The following is a 9,224-nucleotide window of genomic DNA, read 5'->3' on the forward strand; positions in this document are numbered from 1 at the left end:
CACACAAACCATCATATGAATAGACATTTATAAGAACCAGTTGAACACTGATGTGCTCTATGTAAAACACTATGATGAATGTAAAACACTTCTCCATTCATCATAATGACTTTGGTCTTTATTTGGTTCAGTGTTACACTTACTACAGACAGTACATACATAAGTGTGTTGTAAAATATTTGTAGTGTGTAATATATATATATATATATATATATATATATATATATATATATATATATATATATATATATATATAATAATAGTTTTTATAGTCAGAACACACAAATACACGGTAACAAATATATTTTATTTTTCCAACAAAAACAATGTACAGTGCACATCACAAACAACGCAAAGTTGCACATACAGTACAAAACAACAGAAGAATTTACTGTATAAAAAAAAAAAACTATGCTGCTCTGCCTCTGTTTCCATTGTTGGCATCCATTGCTCCAAAACAGAAGAGCTCACCTGTTGCCCTTTTATGCTAAAGCTCTGTTTGCTAATTGTAAAAATGTGTGACAGGTGTTTGCCCATGTGATGAGTCAGTGTGCATATTTGAATGGCAGTGTGTTCCTTGTGAAAACAAGAGATTTTTCTGCCCGTAAATTGTGCCAAATGCAGAGAATTGTTTTGAAAAAAGTGTGTTTTAGAACTGCAATGTGAGTGTAAAGCAGGAATTGTGCTTGTAGTTTAGCAGAATTGGTTCAGGGGGTTGGTGCATGAGTTACATGTTGTGGTCATTGTGTCTCAAGTACCAATATTTGTGTGTAAACAATTAAGAAAAACTGTAACACAGCAGTAAATCATTCACTCCTTTTTCACCATTAAGTCAAGTTGTACTATCTGAATTGTTACATATTTCTTTTGATCACGCTTTAATGAAAATTAAAAGTATTAGATACATTTTTTTCAGGTCTTAAGGCCTGTACACGCCGGCACGAATATCGGGCAATTATCACTGACGTTTAACGCCTCATGACTAAACAAAGGGCGCCCAATGTGAGTGTGCACACGACATGAAAAATGCCAGGCATAAAAGCGTCATTTTTTAAAAAACACCTCAGGTTCGTTTTTTTGGTTTGATGCGCCGCATCAAAACCGGCCGACCAATGAGAGTGGCGCTTTTTTTTCACATGCCTGGAGATGCTGAAGTTACAGTAAAACACGACTTGGTGGCGCTCAAGCACAAAACGGTCTTGCCGAACACGCATTGATACCAAGACGACAAAGAGAAAATAAGTAGACGAGGACATATCCCTGCGTCTCAAACAGCTCCCTAGCTTCCTAGGTCGTATCAGTATACCGTGTTTATTTGCACTAAAGTTGAGCACAAGCGCCACATACTGTCAGGGAGTGAATTTGTACGTTCACTCTGTGCATCGCTAGTGAAAATCGCTTGGGAATGAACACAAAAAAGTTCTCGATAAACGCGTGCGATATTCGTCCCGGTGTGTACAGGCCTTTATGTTATCAAGAGCCGACTGATTGTGATTGACAATGTTCAATTCAGATTTTCATGCATTAACAGCCACTATCTGGATCAGACAGCATTGAAGTAATTGTTCTAATGATAGAAGGTGTCCTTACTGTGACATGTTGGTTAATTCAGTTCAAAAACTACACAAAGCAGGCAATTACTCTCTACAGTAGTGTGGTTTATAGAGACTTTTCATTTCTTTCCTGGACTATGACTATGACTCCATTTCTGCTCTCCCAAATGGAACAAGACTCTCATAAAACATGTAAATATAACTGCAAGTGCATGAGCCGATAACCACATTCATTCACTTGTTTGCATCTAATATATCCTCCTGTGACCCAAGCATAGACTTCTGTACACTGTAGTGGATGTTATATATGAACAGTTAAATCTGGATGTCCTGAAAAGAGCAGATTCAGGGCTTTTCAGAGATACCAAATGTTTGGAAGTTTCATCATGACCACTCCCTCTGCTTGGCCTTTAAATATGATTGACATTGATAGAATGAATGACCAAATTTAGCACTCTTATGGAAATATAATATTTTGTCATTATCATTTAAATGGGACTAATTTTCAAATTGTTTGTCATGAATCAACATCTCAGGAAATTATTATGGGGTTTCAAATCAGAATATGACTTTCTGTTATGAAACAGGATTGATTTCATACAGGTCCACACCAGGATTAAAGCATGTAAATCAGGCATTTTGGGAGACATAACAAGTGAATAGGGAAATAAATTATATATCAATATTCCTATGAAATATTAGATATTCCTATGAAAATGTTGCCAATTATTACTCCCATTATTAAATTTTATTATATTACATGTTGCTCCAAGAATACATTAATATGCAAATGAGATATAATGCATTGTATAGAATAGGAAAACCCACTTATGACCATTTTACACACATATTGCAAAGTAAAATAGTAGCCTATATCAAATCACTCTTTTACATGTTTATGATAGAGTGAGAGTAATTTGGTCTTCTGACAGCCAAGATTCTTCATTCTTCAGATTCCCAGTACGTCATCAGTCACATGACCTCTCAACAGGATGTTCCCGTCTCTCACACACACTAAGACAGGCCGTCCTCTGAAGAGAAAGCAGCTGGAGCAAAGGGTCCGTCTGGTGTGCGGATTCTGCTGAAAAACACCCAGAGTTAATGCAGAAAGAAGATGGACACATAAAGCTTGTTGATCACATGCAGGCATTCTGAAGGGGTCGTGTTTGTCAGAGAAGACAGTGACATCAGGCACGGGATAAACTCACACCCCCAAGATGCTGGACACACATAGAGTAGGAGCTTGAGGCTGTTGGTGGGGTCCTTTAAAATGTTGTTGTTTACCTGAGACTAATTTTTATTATTTACTTTCAAAAACTGAAATTGATTCAATTAATTGATTGTGGTCAAAGTAACCAACTGGTTACTCTAAAGAATCATTAGCAACAGCCATACAAACACACACACGTCACTCACTCACACACACACATAGACACTAGATTAGACTCTAGCATCAGTGTGAAATAATAATGAAGATATTTTAAGAAAAAAAAGTTTACTTAAGTGTTAAACAGCAACTCTACAGTCTCAGAGCCTCTCTGGAACAGCAAGCCTTTCAATCAATAGAGGAGTGTGAACGGTATGTGATAATGGGCCATTACAGTTCCAGCTCCATCCTAAAGGGGCGTTGCTGAGTATGATCTTTAACAAACACACCTGATGGTTCCCACTTGGCCAAAAACAAACAAACAAACAAACAAAAAAACAATCACCAGAGCATTTTAAACTTGATTTTAGCAGGATTTAAAGCATGACCAACAGGGGACACTCACATACACAAATGGACGTCTCACATTACACACATGCATGTAAAGCTCTTGCTCACACATATATCCAGGTTTCATCTTGGCAGTCGTACACAGTTTCAGCAGATCTTTTTGAATCAAATCTTCTTGAATCACCAGCATCTCTTGACTGCAGTACTGTATCCTATTTGAAACCTGGAGAACGAGAGAGTCATAGCCACATTATTATTATTATTATTATTATTATTATTATTATTATTATTATTATTAATATTATTACTATGCCCTGCGCACACAAGTCATGTGCCTATTGTTGGGTCAGGATGGTCAACTAGTCAATGAGTGACACTAAATTAAGCATCAGCGTCAGTTCAGGCAGGTCACATAGTCAATCTCCGCTATCAGCTGATTGTTAAAATTCTAACTTAGGCCTTATCAGCTGATCCATTTCCTAGGCACTCAATTGGTGACTTTCAAACAGGGTGCCTTATTTAAATGCATTCACAGTCTGCCTGCTTTGGCTGCTTCCACTGCACACTGCTTGCAACCCACCTCCTCCCCAGCTCCTCCTTTAAACTTGTGTTTAATTTAATCAGTGTCATTCTGTTGTCATTGATGCATGCTCTGTTCTCAATAGGGGGATTTTGTGCTGCTTTCCCAGTTAAATGGGAAGTTGTCCCCAGAAGCAGCTGCTGTTCCCTGAGTTGGCTTTCATGGAGCTCATGAAAAGGGTTTGGAATTTAGAATGGAGCCATACCGCCAAAAGTAACTTTAACAAACATGCAAATAATTTTTTTTTTTTAAATGACAAAGAATTGTCTATGGTATTTTTGACTCAAATGGTCCTGACTGAACTAGTGCTTTTACAGTTTTTCTCAATTGCTAACACACAATTCATGAAACAATTATCATTTTAGCAACTATAAACACAATCTTGCAACTACACACCAACTTGTACAAACACCAAACTTTCACATAAATATCAAATATTTCAGTCAAAAACTTATTCACTTCTGTCAAAATCAAACGTTGGCCTCAGATAACACACAAAACCTGCAAATACACAGACTACTGCACTGCCCAGTGAACACTAGTGAGATCAATTCATAACACTGAAACAAAAATACCTCTTATTGGGATTCAAGAATAATTTGGCAGCTCAGTGTCTATTACAGTATACAACATAAATAAAAGAGTGCAACAATGAGCTAAAGGAAAAATTATTTTCATTCACTACTGATCCTACATTTGATGAAAGTAGATGAAGTAGTTGATCTTACAAGAAGAAAAGTTAAAAAACCAAAGAACTAAATATGAAATGTGTATGCAACACAGTACAGTATAATGACAATTACAGTAATACATCAATAAAGAAATAAATTCGCCATATAAATTCTCTCATGTGAAGTACTGTTTCTGTGTACTGTAATAATTCTGTATGTGTAAGTAGTATAAAACCCTGTCGATGATTCTAGGATGCAATTTCTAAAGCACAATCACCTGTTTATATTATCCCGATATCCTGAGTTTCTGATTGGTGAGTCATCATTTTTGCTACTGAAGTTTACTGATGGATAAATGTGTGCTATTTGAGTTTACATAGTGACACTTGAGTTAATTATACTATGAGTTTGTGTTTTCTGAATGAGAACATGGTGAAACCACTGTAAAAATAAGGGCACTTTGTGTAGAGTTTTGTAGAAATCGTTAAGAAAACTGGAATGTGTGTGAAAACAAGTGAAACATGTTTATAGTTTTGAGAAATGCGTCTTTGTTCTGAAGTTGCTACTTCACTAATTGCTACTTCCATTGTTACTTTTGGCTTAAATACAGTGAGAAAGAAATTTACACCATTTGTACACAGCAAGTAGAAGTGTGTTTAGGCTTCTTTCAGTTCAGAGCTTGTTCTCTGTAGTTCTTCAGAAAAACACATCAGTTCTTCTTTTATTTGTAACTCTCACCTCGTCCGAACACCCAGAATTTCTACAGCAGTCTAATGAACTCATCTAAAAATAGTTCACACCAAAAAAACAGTGACGTTTCTTTTTCATTTTATTTAATTTACAGTTTCAACATTGTTTTTTGTTTCTGCAACAACCCAGCATATACTTAATAGTAAACTGTGTAGAATGAAGAAAATTGAGCTACATCCTATTCAGTGTTTGAAAAGCTGAGTGTGTAAAGTGTTTCTCTTTGGATGCGAATAATGCAGTACAGTTCCTCAGAGACAAAGCAAAACATATGTCTCAAGAATTTCTTAACGGATGTGAATTAAGAAAAACAATCTCATTGGCATCAATATCACAGCTTTAGATGCTGCAGAAGACAAATGGCCACAACACTGTTCTATTTTTATATGTATATTAACCTCAAGTCTGCACAAGCAAACAGCTGTAAAGGGTGATGCTGTGGGTAAGACATTTTCCGGTGCTTATAAGGCCTGCTGGGCACTTGGGTAAAAGATTCAGTGTCCTAAAGGAAAACAGCAGAAATGTTGCTCCCTGTTGCTGCTATAATTAAAGGCATCTTAATTTAACCCCTAGCTGAAGGACAAAGCTTCACCCCATATCACATTATTACTCAGAGATCTGCAACAGTCCATTACCATACAAGAGTGCATGTTAATTTCTAGTGTTAGGAATGCGCATGCTGATTAGTGTAAAGAGAAAGACAATGAAACTGACGAAAATGATGAACATTGGACAAACAGCAACAACAACAAAAAATCAATAATTAAAAGAAGGACCAACAGATTAATTATTACCACAGCAGGATTTTTTCCAATGGCAATGTTAGAAAGACATAAATTACTGTCCCCAATGGCCTCACAACTCTTAAAGGACAAAGAGAAAATCACATCAGACCTGTTCGTTTAGTTAAAGATGCCAGTTCTGTCAACAGACTCCTGCAATTAAAAAAGCAACAGCCATGCAGAGAGCACTTCCTTCTTTGATATGACTTATTAATAAAAATGCTTGAGCTGCAAAAGCGCTGCAACTGAACACCAGAAGCACGCAGACGCTCCCCCACAGCTGCTCCAGCGTTAAACACCCCGTCCATACGCCATATAAGGAAAGCCTGATCTTATACTAACCACTGTGATCTGTAGCGCTTCTTCACCGCGTCCTTTCTGCAGATCAAACAACACACTGCAAGACTCCTTGAGATTTCTTCACCATTACTGAACTGTCACTCAAAGCAGCAAAGTTCCCAGATGAGGACTGATCTGCATGTATTTTGTCACATTTCTGATATTTTGCTGTTGAGAACAAAACTGTAAAAGTATAAATCATCTGAACAGCTTTAGGCTTCTTATAATGTTAAACACAAAGATTGGGAATAAAACATTAAAGAGAACATTCACAGCAAAGGCTATATATTTAGATTGCCCTCACTGGCATGACAAACCATTTTAGTCAGAACAACTTGTTTAATATGGCTTATTTATAATTATGCTCAACTTGCAGATGCCTTGAAACCGTATACCAGAGCCATCTGACAGCTCCTCCACGGCCACGGGTCACATTGGTGAAGTGCCAGCTGGATTAACTGACACCGTGAAGGAGATCCGAAATCATGAACCAAATGCCAAGGGTGTTCACGCTTGCCAAACCAAATCTATTAATCATGACACAAACTTGGATTCTCATCTGTGTGGACAGGGTGGAAGCATTTATTGGGCTGGCTGCACCATGCTTGTCTCAACGATTTCATTTATTGGCCTTTAGACAAGAGGAAGTGACTTAGTTTGATCTAGATTCAATGTTATTTATTACTGAGCTTTTTCATCGCAAAGAAAAAATCAGTCTGTCCTGTTTAAGTGATAAAATATTTGGTTACACTTTACATTAGGGTCCAGTTTTCATTATTAGCTATGGCTTTTGCCGGTAACATTTTATTTTTATTAGTACTTATTAAGCACATATTAATGCCTTATTCTGCATGACCATATTCTACATTCTTAATCCTACCCAATACCTAAACTTAACAACTACCTTACTAACTATTAATAAGCAGTAAATTTGGAGTTTATTGAGGGAAAAGTCATAGTTAATAGTAAACACATGTTCCCTAGGTAACAATTTATAATAACTCACACTATGATTCGTTAGTTAAGTATCAGTAAATAGTTCATTCATCATTTATAATACATTAAAAGACATTGACAAATACAGTTGTAAACGCTTTATTCTTGATTTATAAGCTTATCTATAAGCTTATATAAAAGCCATCTTTATACGCTTATAATGTTTTTATCTATAATGTGTAAATAAGTTTATTTTTTATACTTTTTTAATGATCAATTTATCATTTCTAGATTTCAAGAATTACATTATTTACAAACCAGTTATTTAGGAATTGTCAGTGATTCATAAGAACATTTAGAAAGAATAAGTAAATGATTAATAAACTATTAAATGTATGTTTATGCATCTTATTATTTAGACAGTAAGTTACTTATAGTGTTAATAAATGCTTTTTTAACACATATTCCTACTGTAATTCATGATTAATTCAGGTATTTTTATATCAGATTGCAAAGACTTGATGTCATTTTACTGCACAGTTATGCTTTCTGAAGGTGTACAGGAATTTTTATTTTCTATGACATTGCAGAGGTATTTTTCATCTTATATCAAGTGTACAGTTTCTTTCTTTTTTTTTTTTTTTTTGCATTGTTCATTGTTCTGTGTCACTCTGTTGTTTTTGTTTCATTGGCAACACTTTATATTAGGGTATTTTAACTAGTTGCTTATTAGCATGCATATTACTAGAATATTGGCTGTTTATAAGTACTTATTAAGCACGTATTAATGCCTTATTCTACATTGCTAATCCTGCCCAATACCTAAACTTAACAACTACCTTACTAACTATTAATAAGCAGTAAATTTGGAGTTTATTGAGGGAAAAGTCGTAGTTAATAGTTTATATGTGTTCCCTATACTAAAGTTTTACATTTTCCTTTTTCTGTTTAGAAGATAACTGAGCCTTTAAATCTCCTTTGTAAAGCTTGACCAGGCATAAATCCTCACTTTAGATGAGCTCACAAAAATAGTTAACTGACAACTACTAAATATTTTGTAACTACCTGAATTAATCATGAATTACAGATTATAATTATAGGAGTATGTGTTAATAAAACATTTATTAACACACTATTAGTAAGTATTACTATATATCTAAATAATAAGATGAGAAAATGTACATTTAAATAGTTTATTAATCATTTACTTACAATTTCTAAATGAAAATTGTGAAATGATAAATTGATCATTATTAAAGTATGAAAATACAATTATTAAACACTATAGATATGCTTCAAGAACAAAAGAACAAAAAATCAAGAATAAAACATTTATAGCTGTATTTATAAACTGCTTACTAATGTCTATTAATGTATGGATAATGCCTTCATAAATGATGAATATGGTTGTGCAGAATAAGACATTAAAATGTGTTTAATAAGTACTAATAAGCAGGTAATATCCTATCAATATGCATGCTAATAAGCAACTAGTTAACAGTGAGAACTGGATCCTAAACTAAAGTGTTAGTAAATATTTTTGTAATAAAGTAAAAATGAGTTAATCCTTGTATATATATATATATATATATTATACACACACACACACACACACACACAAAGCAGTTCATATGTAGAATCCTCAATTCTATGACTCTCACAATGGAAAGAATCCACACTGACATAACTTACTGCTTTTAGACTTGGCACTTTTTGGACCACGGATGCTATGCATATCGAGAGCTAGGGGGGAAAAAGCAAATACATTTCAAAGACTCCTCTTATCAATCAGTCTATAGGGTGTGTAACTGTATCTTAGGATAAAAATAACTTAACAGTTTAACACAATCATATATAGGCAGTAAAACCCAACCCATTATAGCCAAATACATTGCAGCA

General features: G+C 34.8%; 1 long non-coding RNA gene across 5 annotated transcripts in view; it reads right to left on the reverse strand.

Annotated features, from left to right (window-relative positions):
* Positions 1-288: 288 nt before the first annotated feature.
* LOC125263131 overlaps positions 289-9,224 on the reverse strand; it is a 39,641-nt gene continuing 30,705 nt past the window's right edge. Inside the window, exons 3-6 of one of the 5 annotated variants that reach the window (XR_007183693.1) lie at positions 9,018-9,068; positions 6,393-6,572; positions 3,379-3,493; positions 289-2,631 (exon numbers count right to left, since the gene is read on the reverse strand). This is a non-coding gene — a long non-coding RNA (uncharacterized LOC125263131). The remainder of the gene's footprint in view (positions 2,632-3,378; positions 3,494-6,392; positions 6,573-9,017; positions 9,069-9,224) is intronic. The other 4 variants (XR_007183694.1, XR_007183692.1, XR_007183695.1 and 1 more) reach the window with 4 other exon arrangements.

The sequence above is a fragment of the Megalobrama amblycephala genome, linkage group LG2 (genome assembly GCF_018812025.1).
Source record: "Megalobrama amblycephala isolate DHTTF-2021 linkage group LG2, ASM1881202v1, whole genome shotgun sequence".
Lineage (NCBI taxonomy): Eukaryota > Metazoa > Chordata > Actinopteri > Cypriniformes > Xenocyprididae > Megalobrama > Megalobrama amblycephala.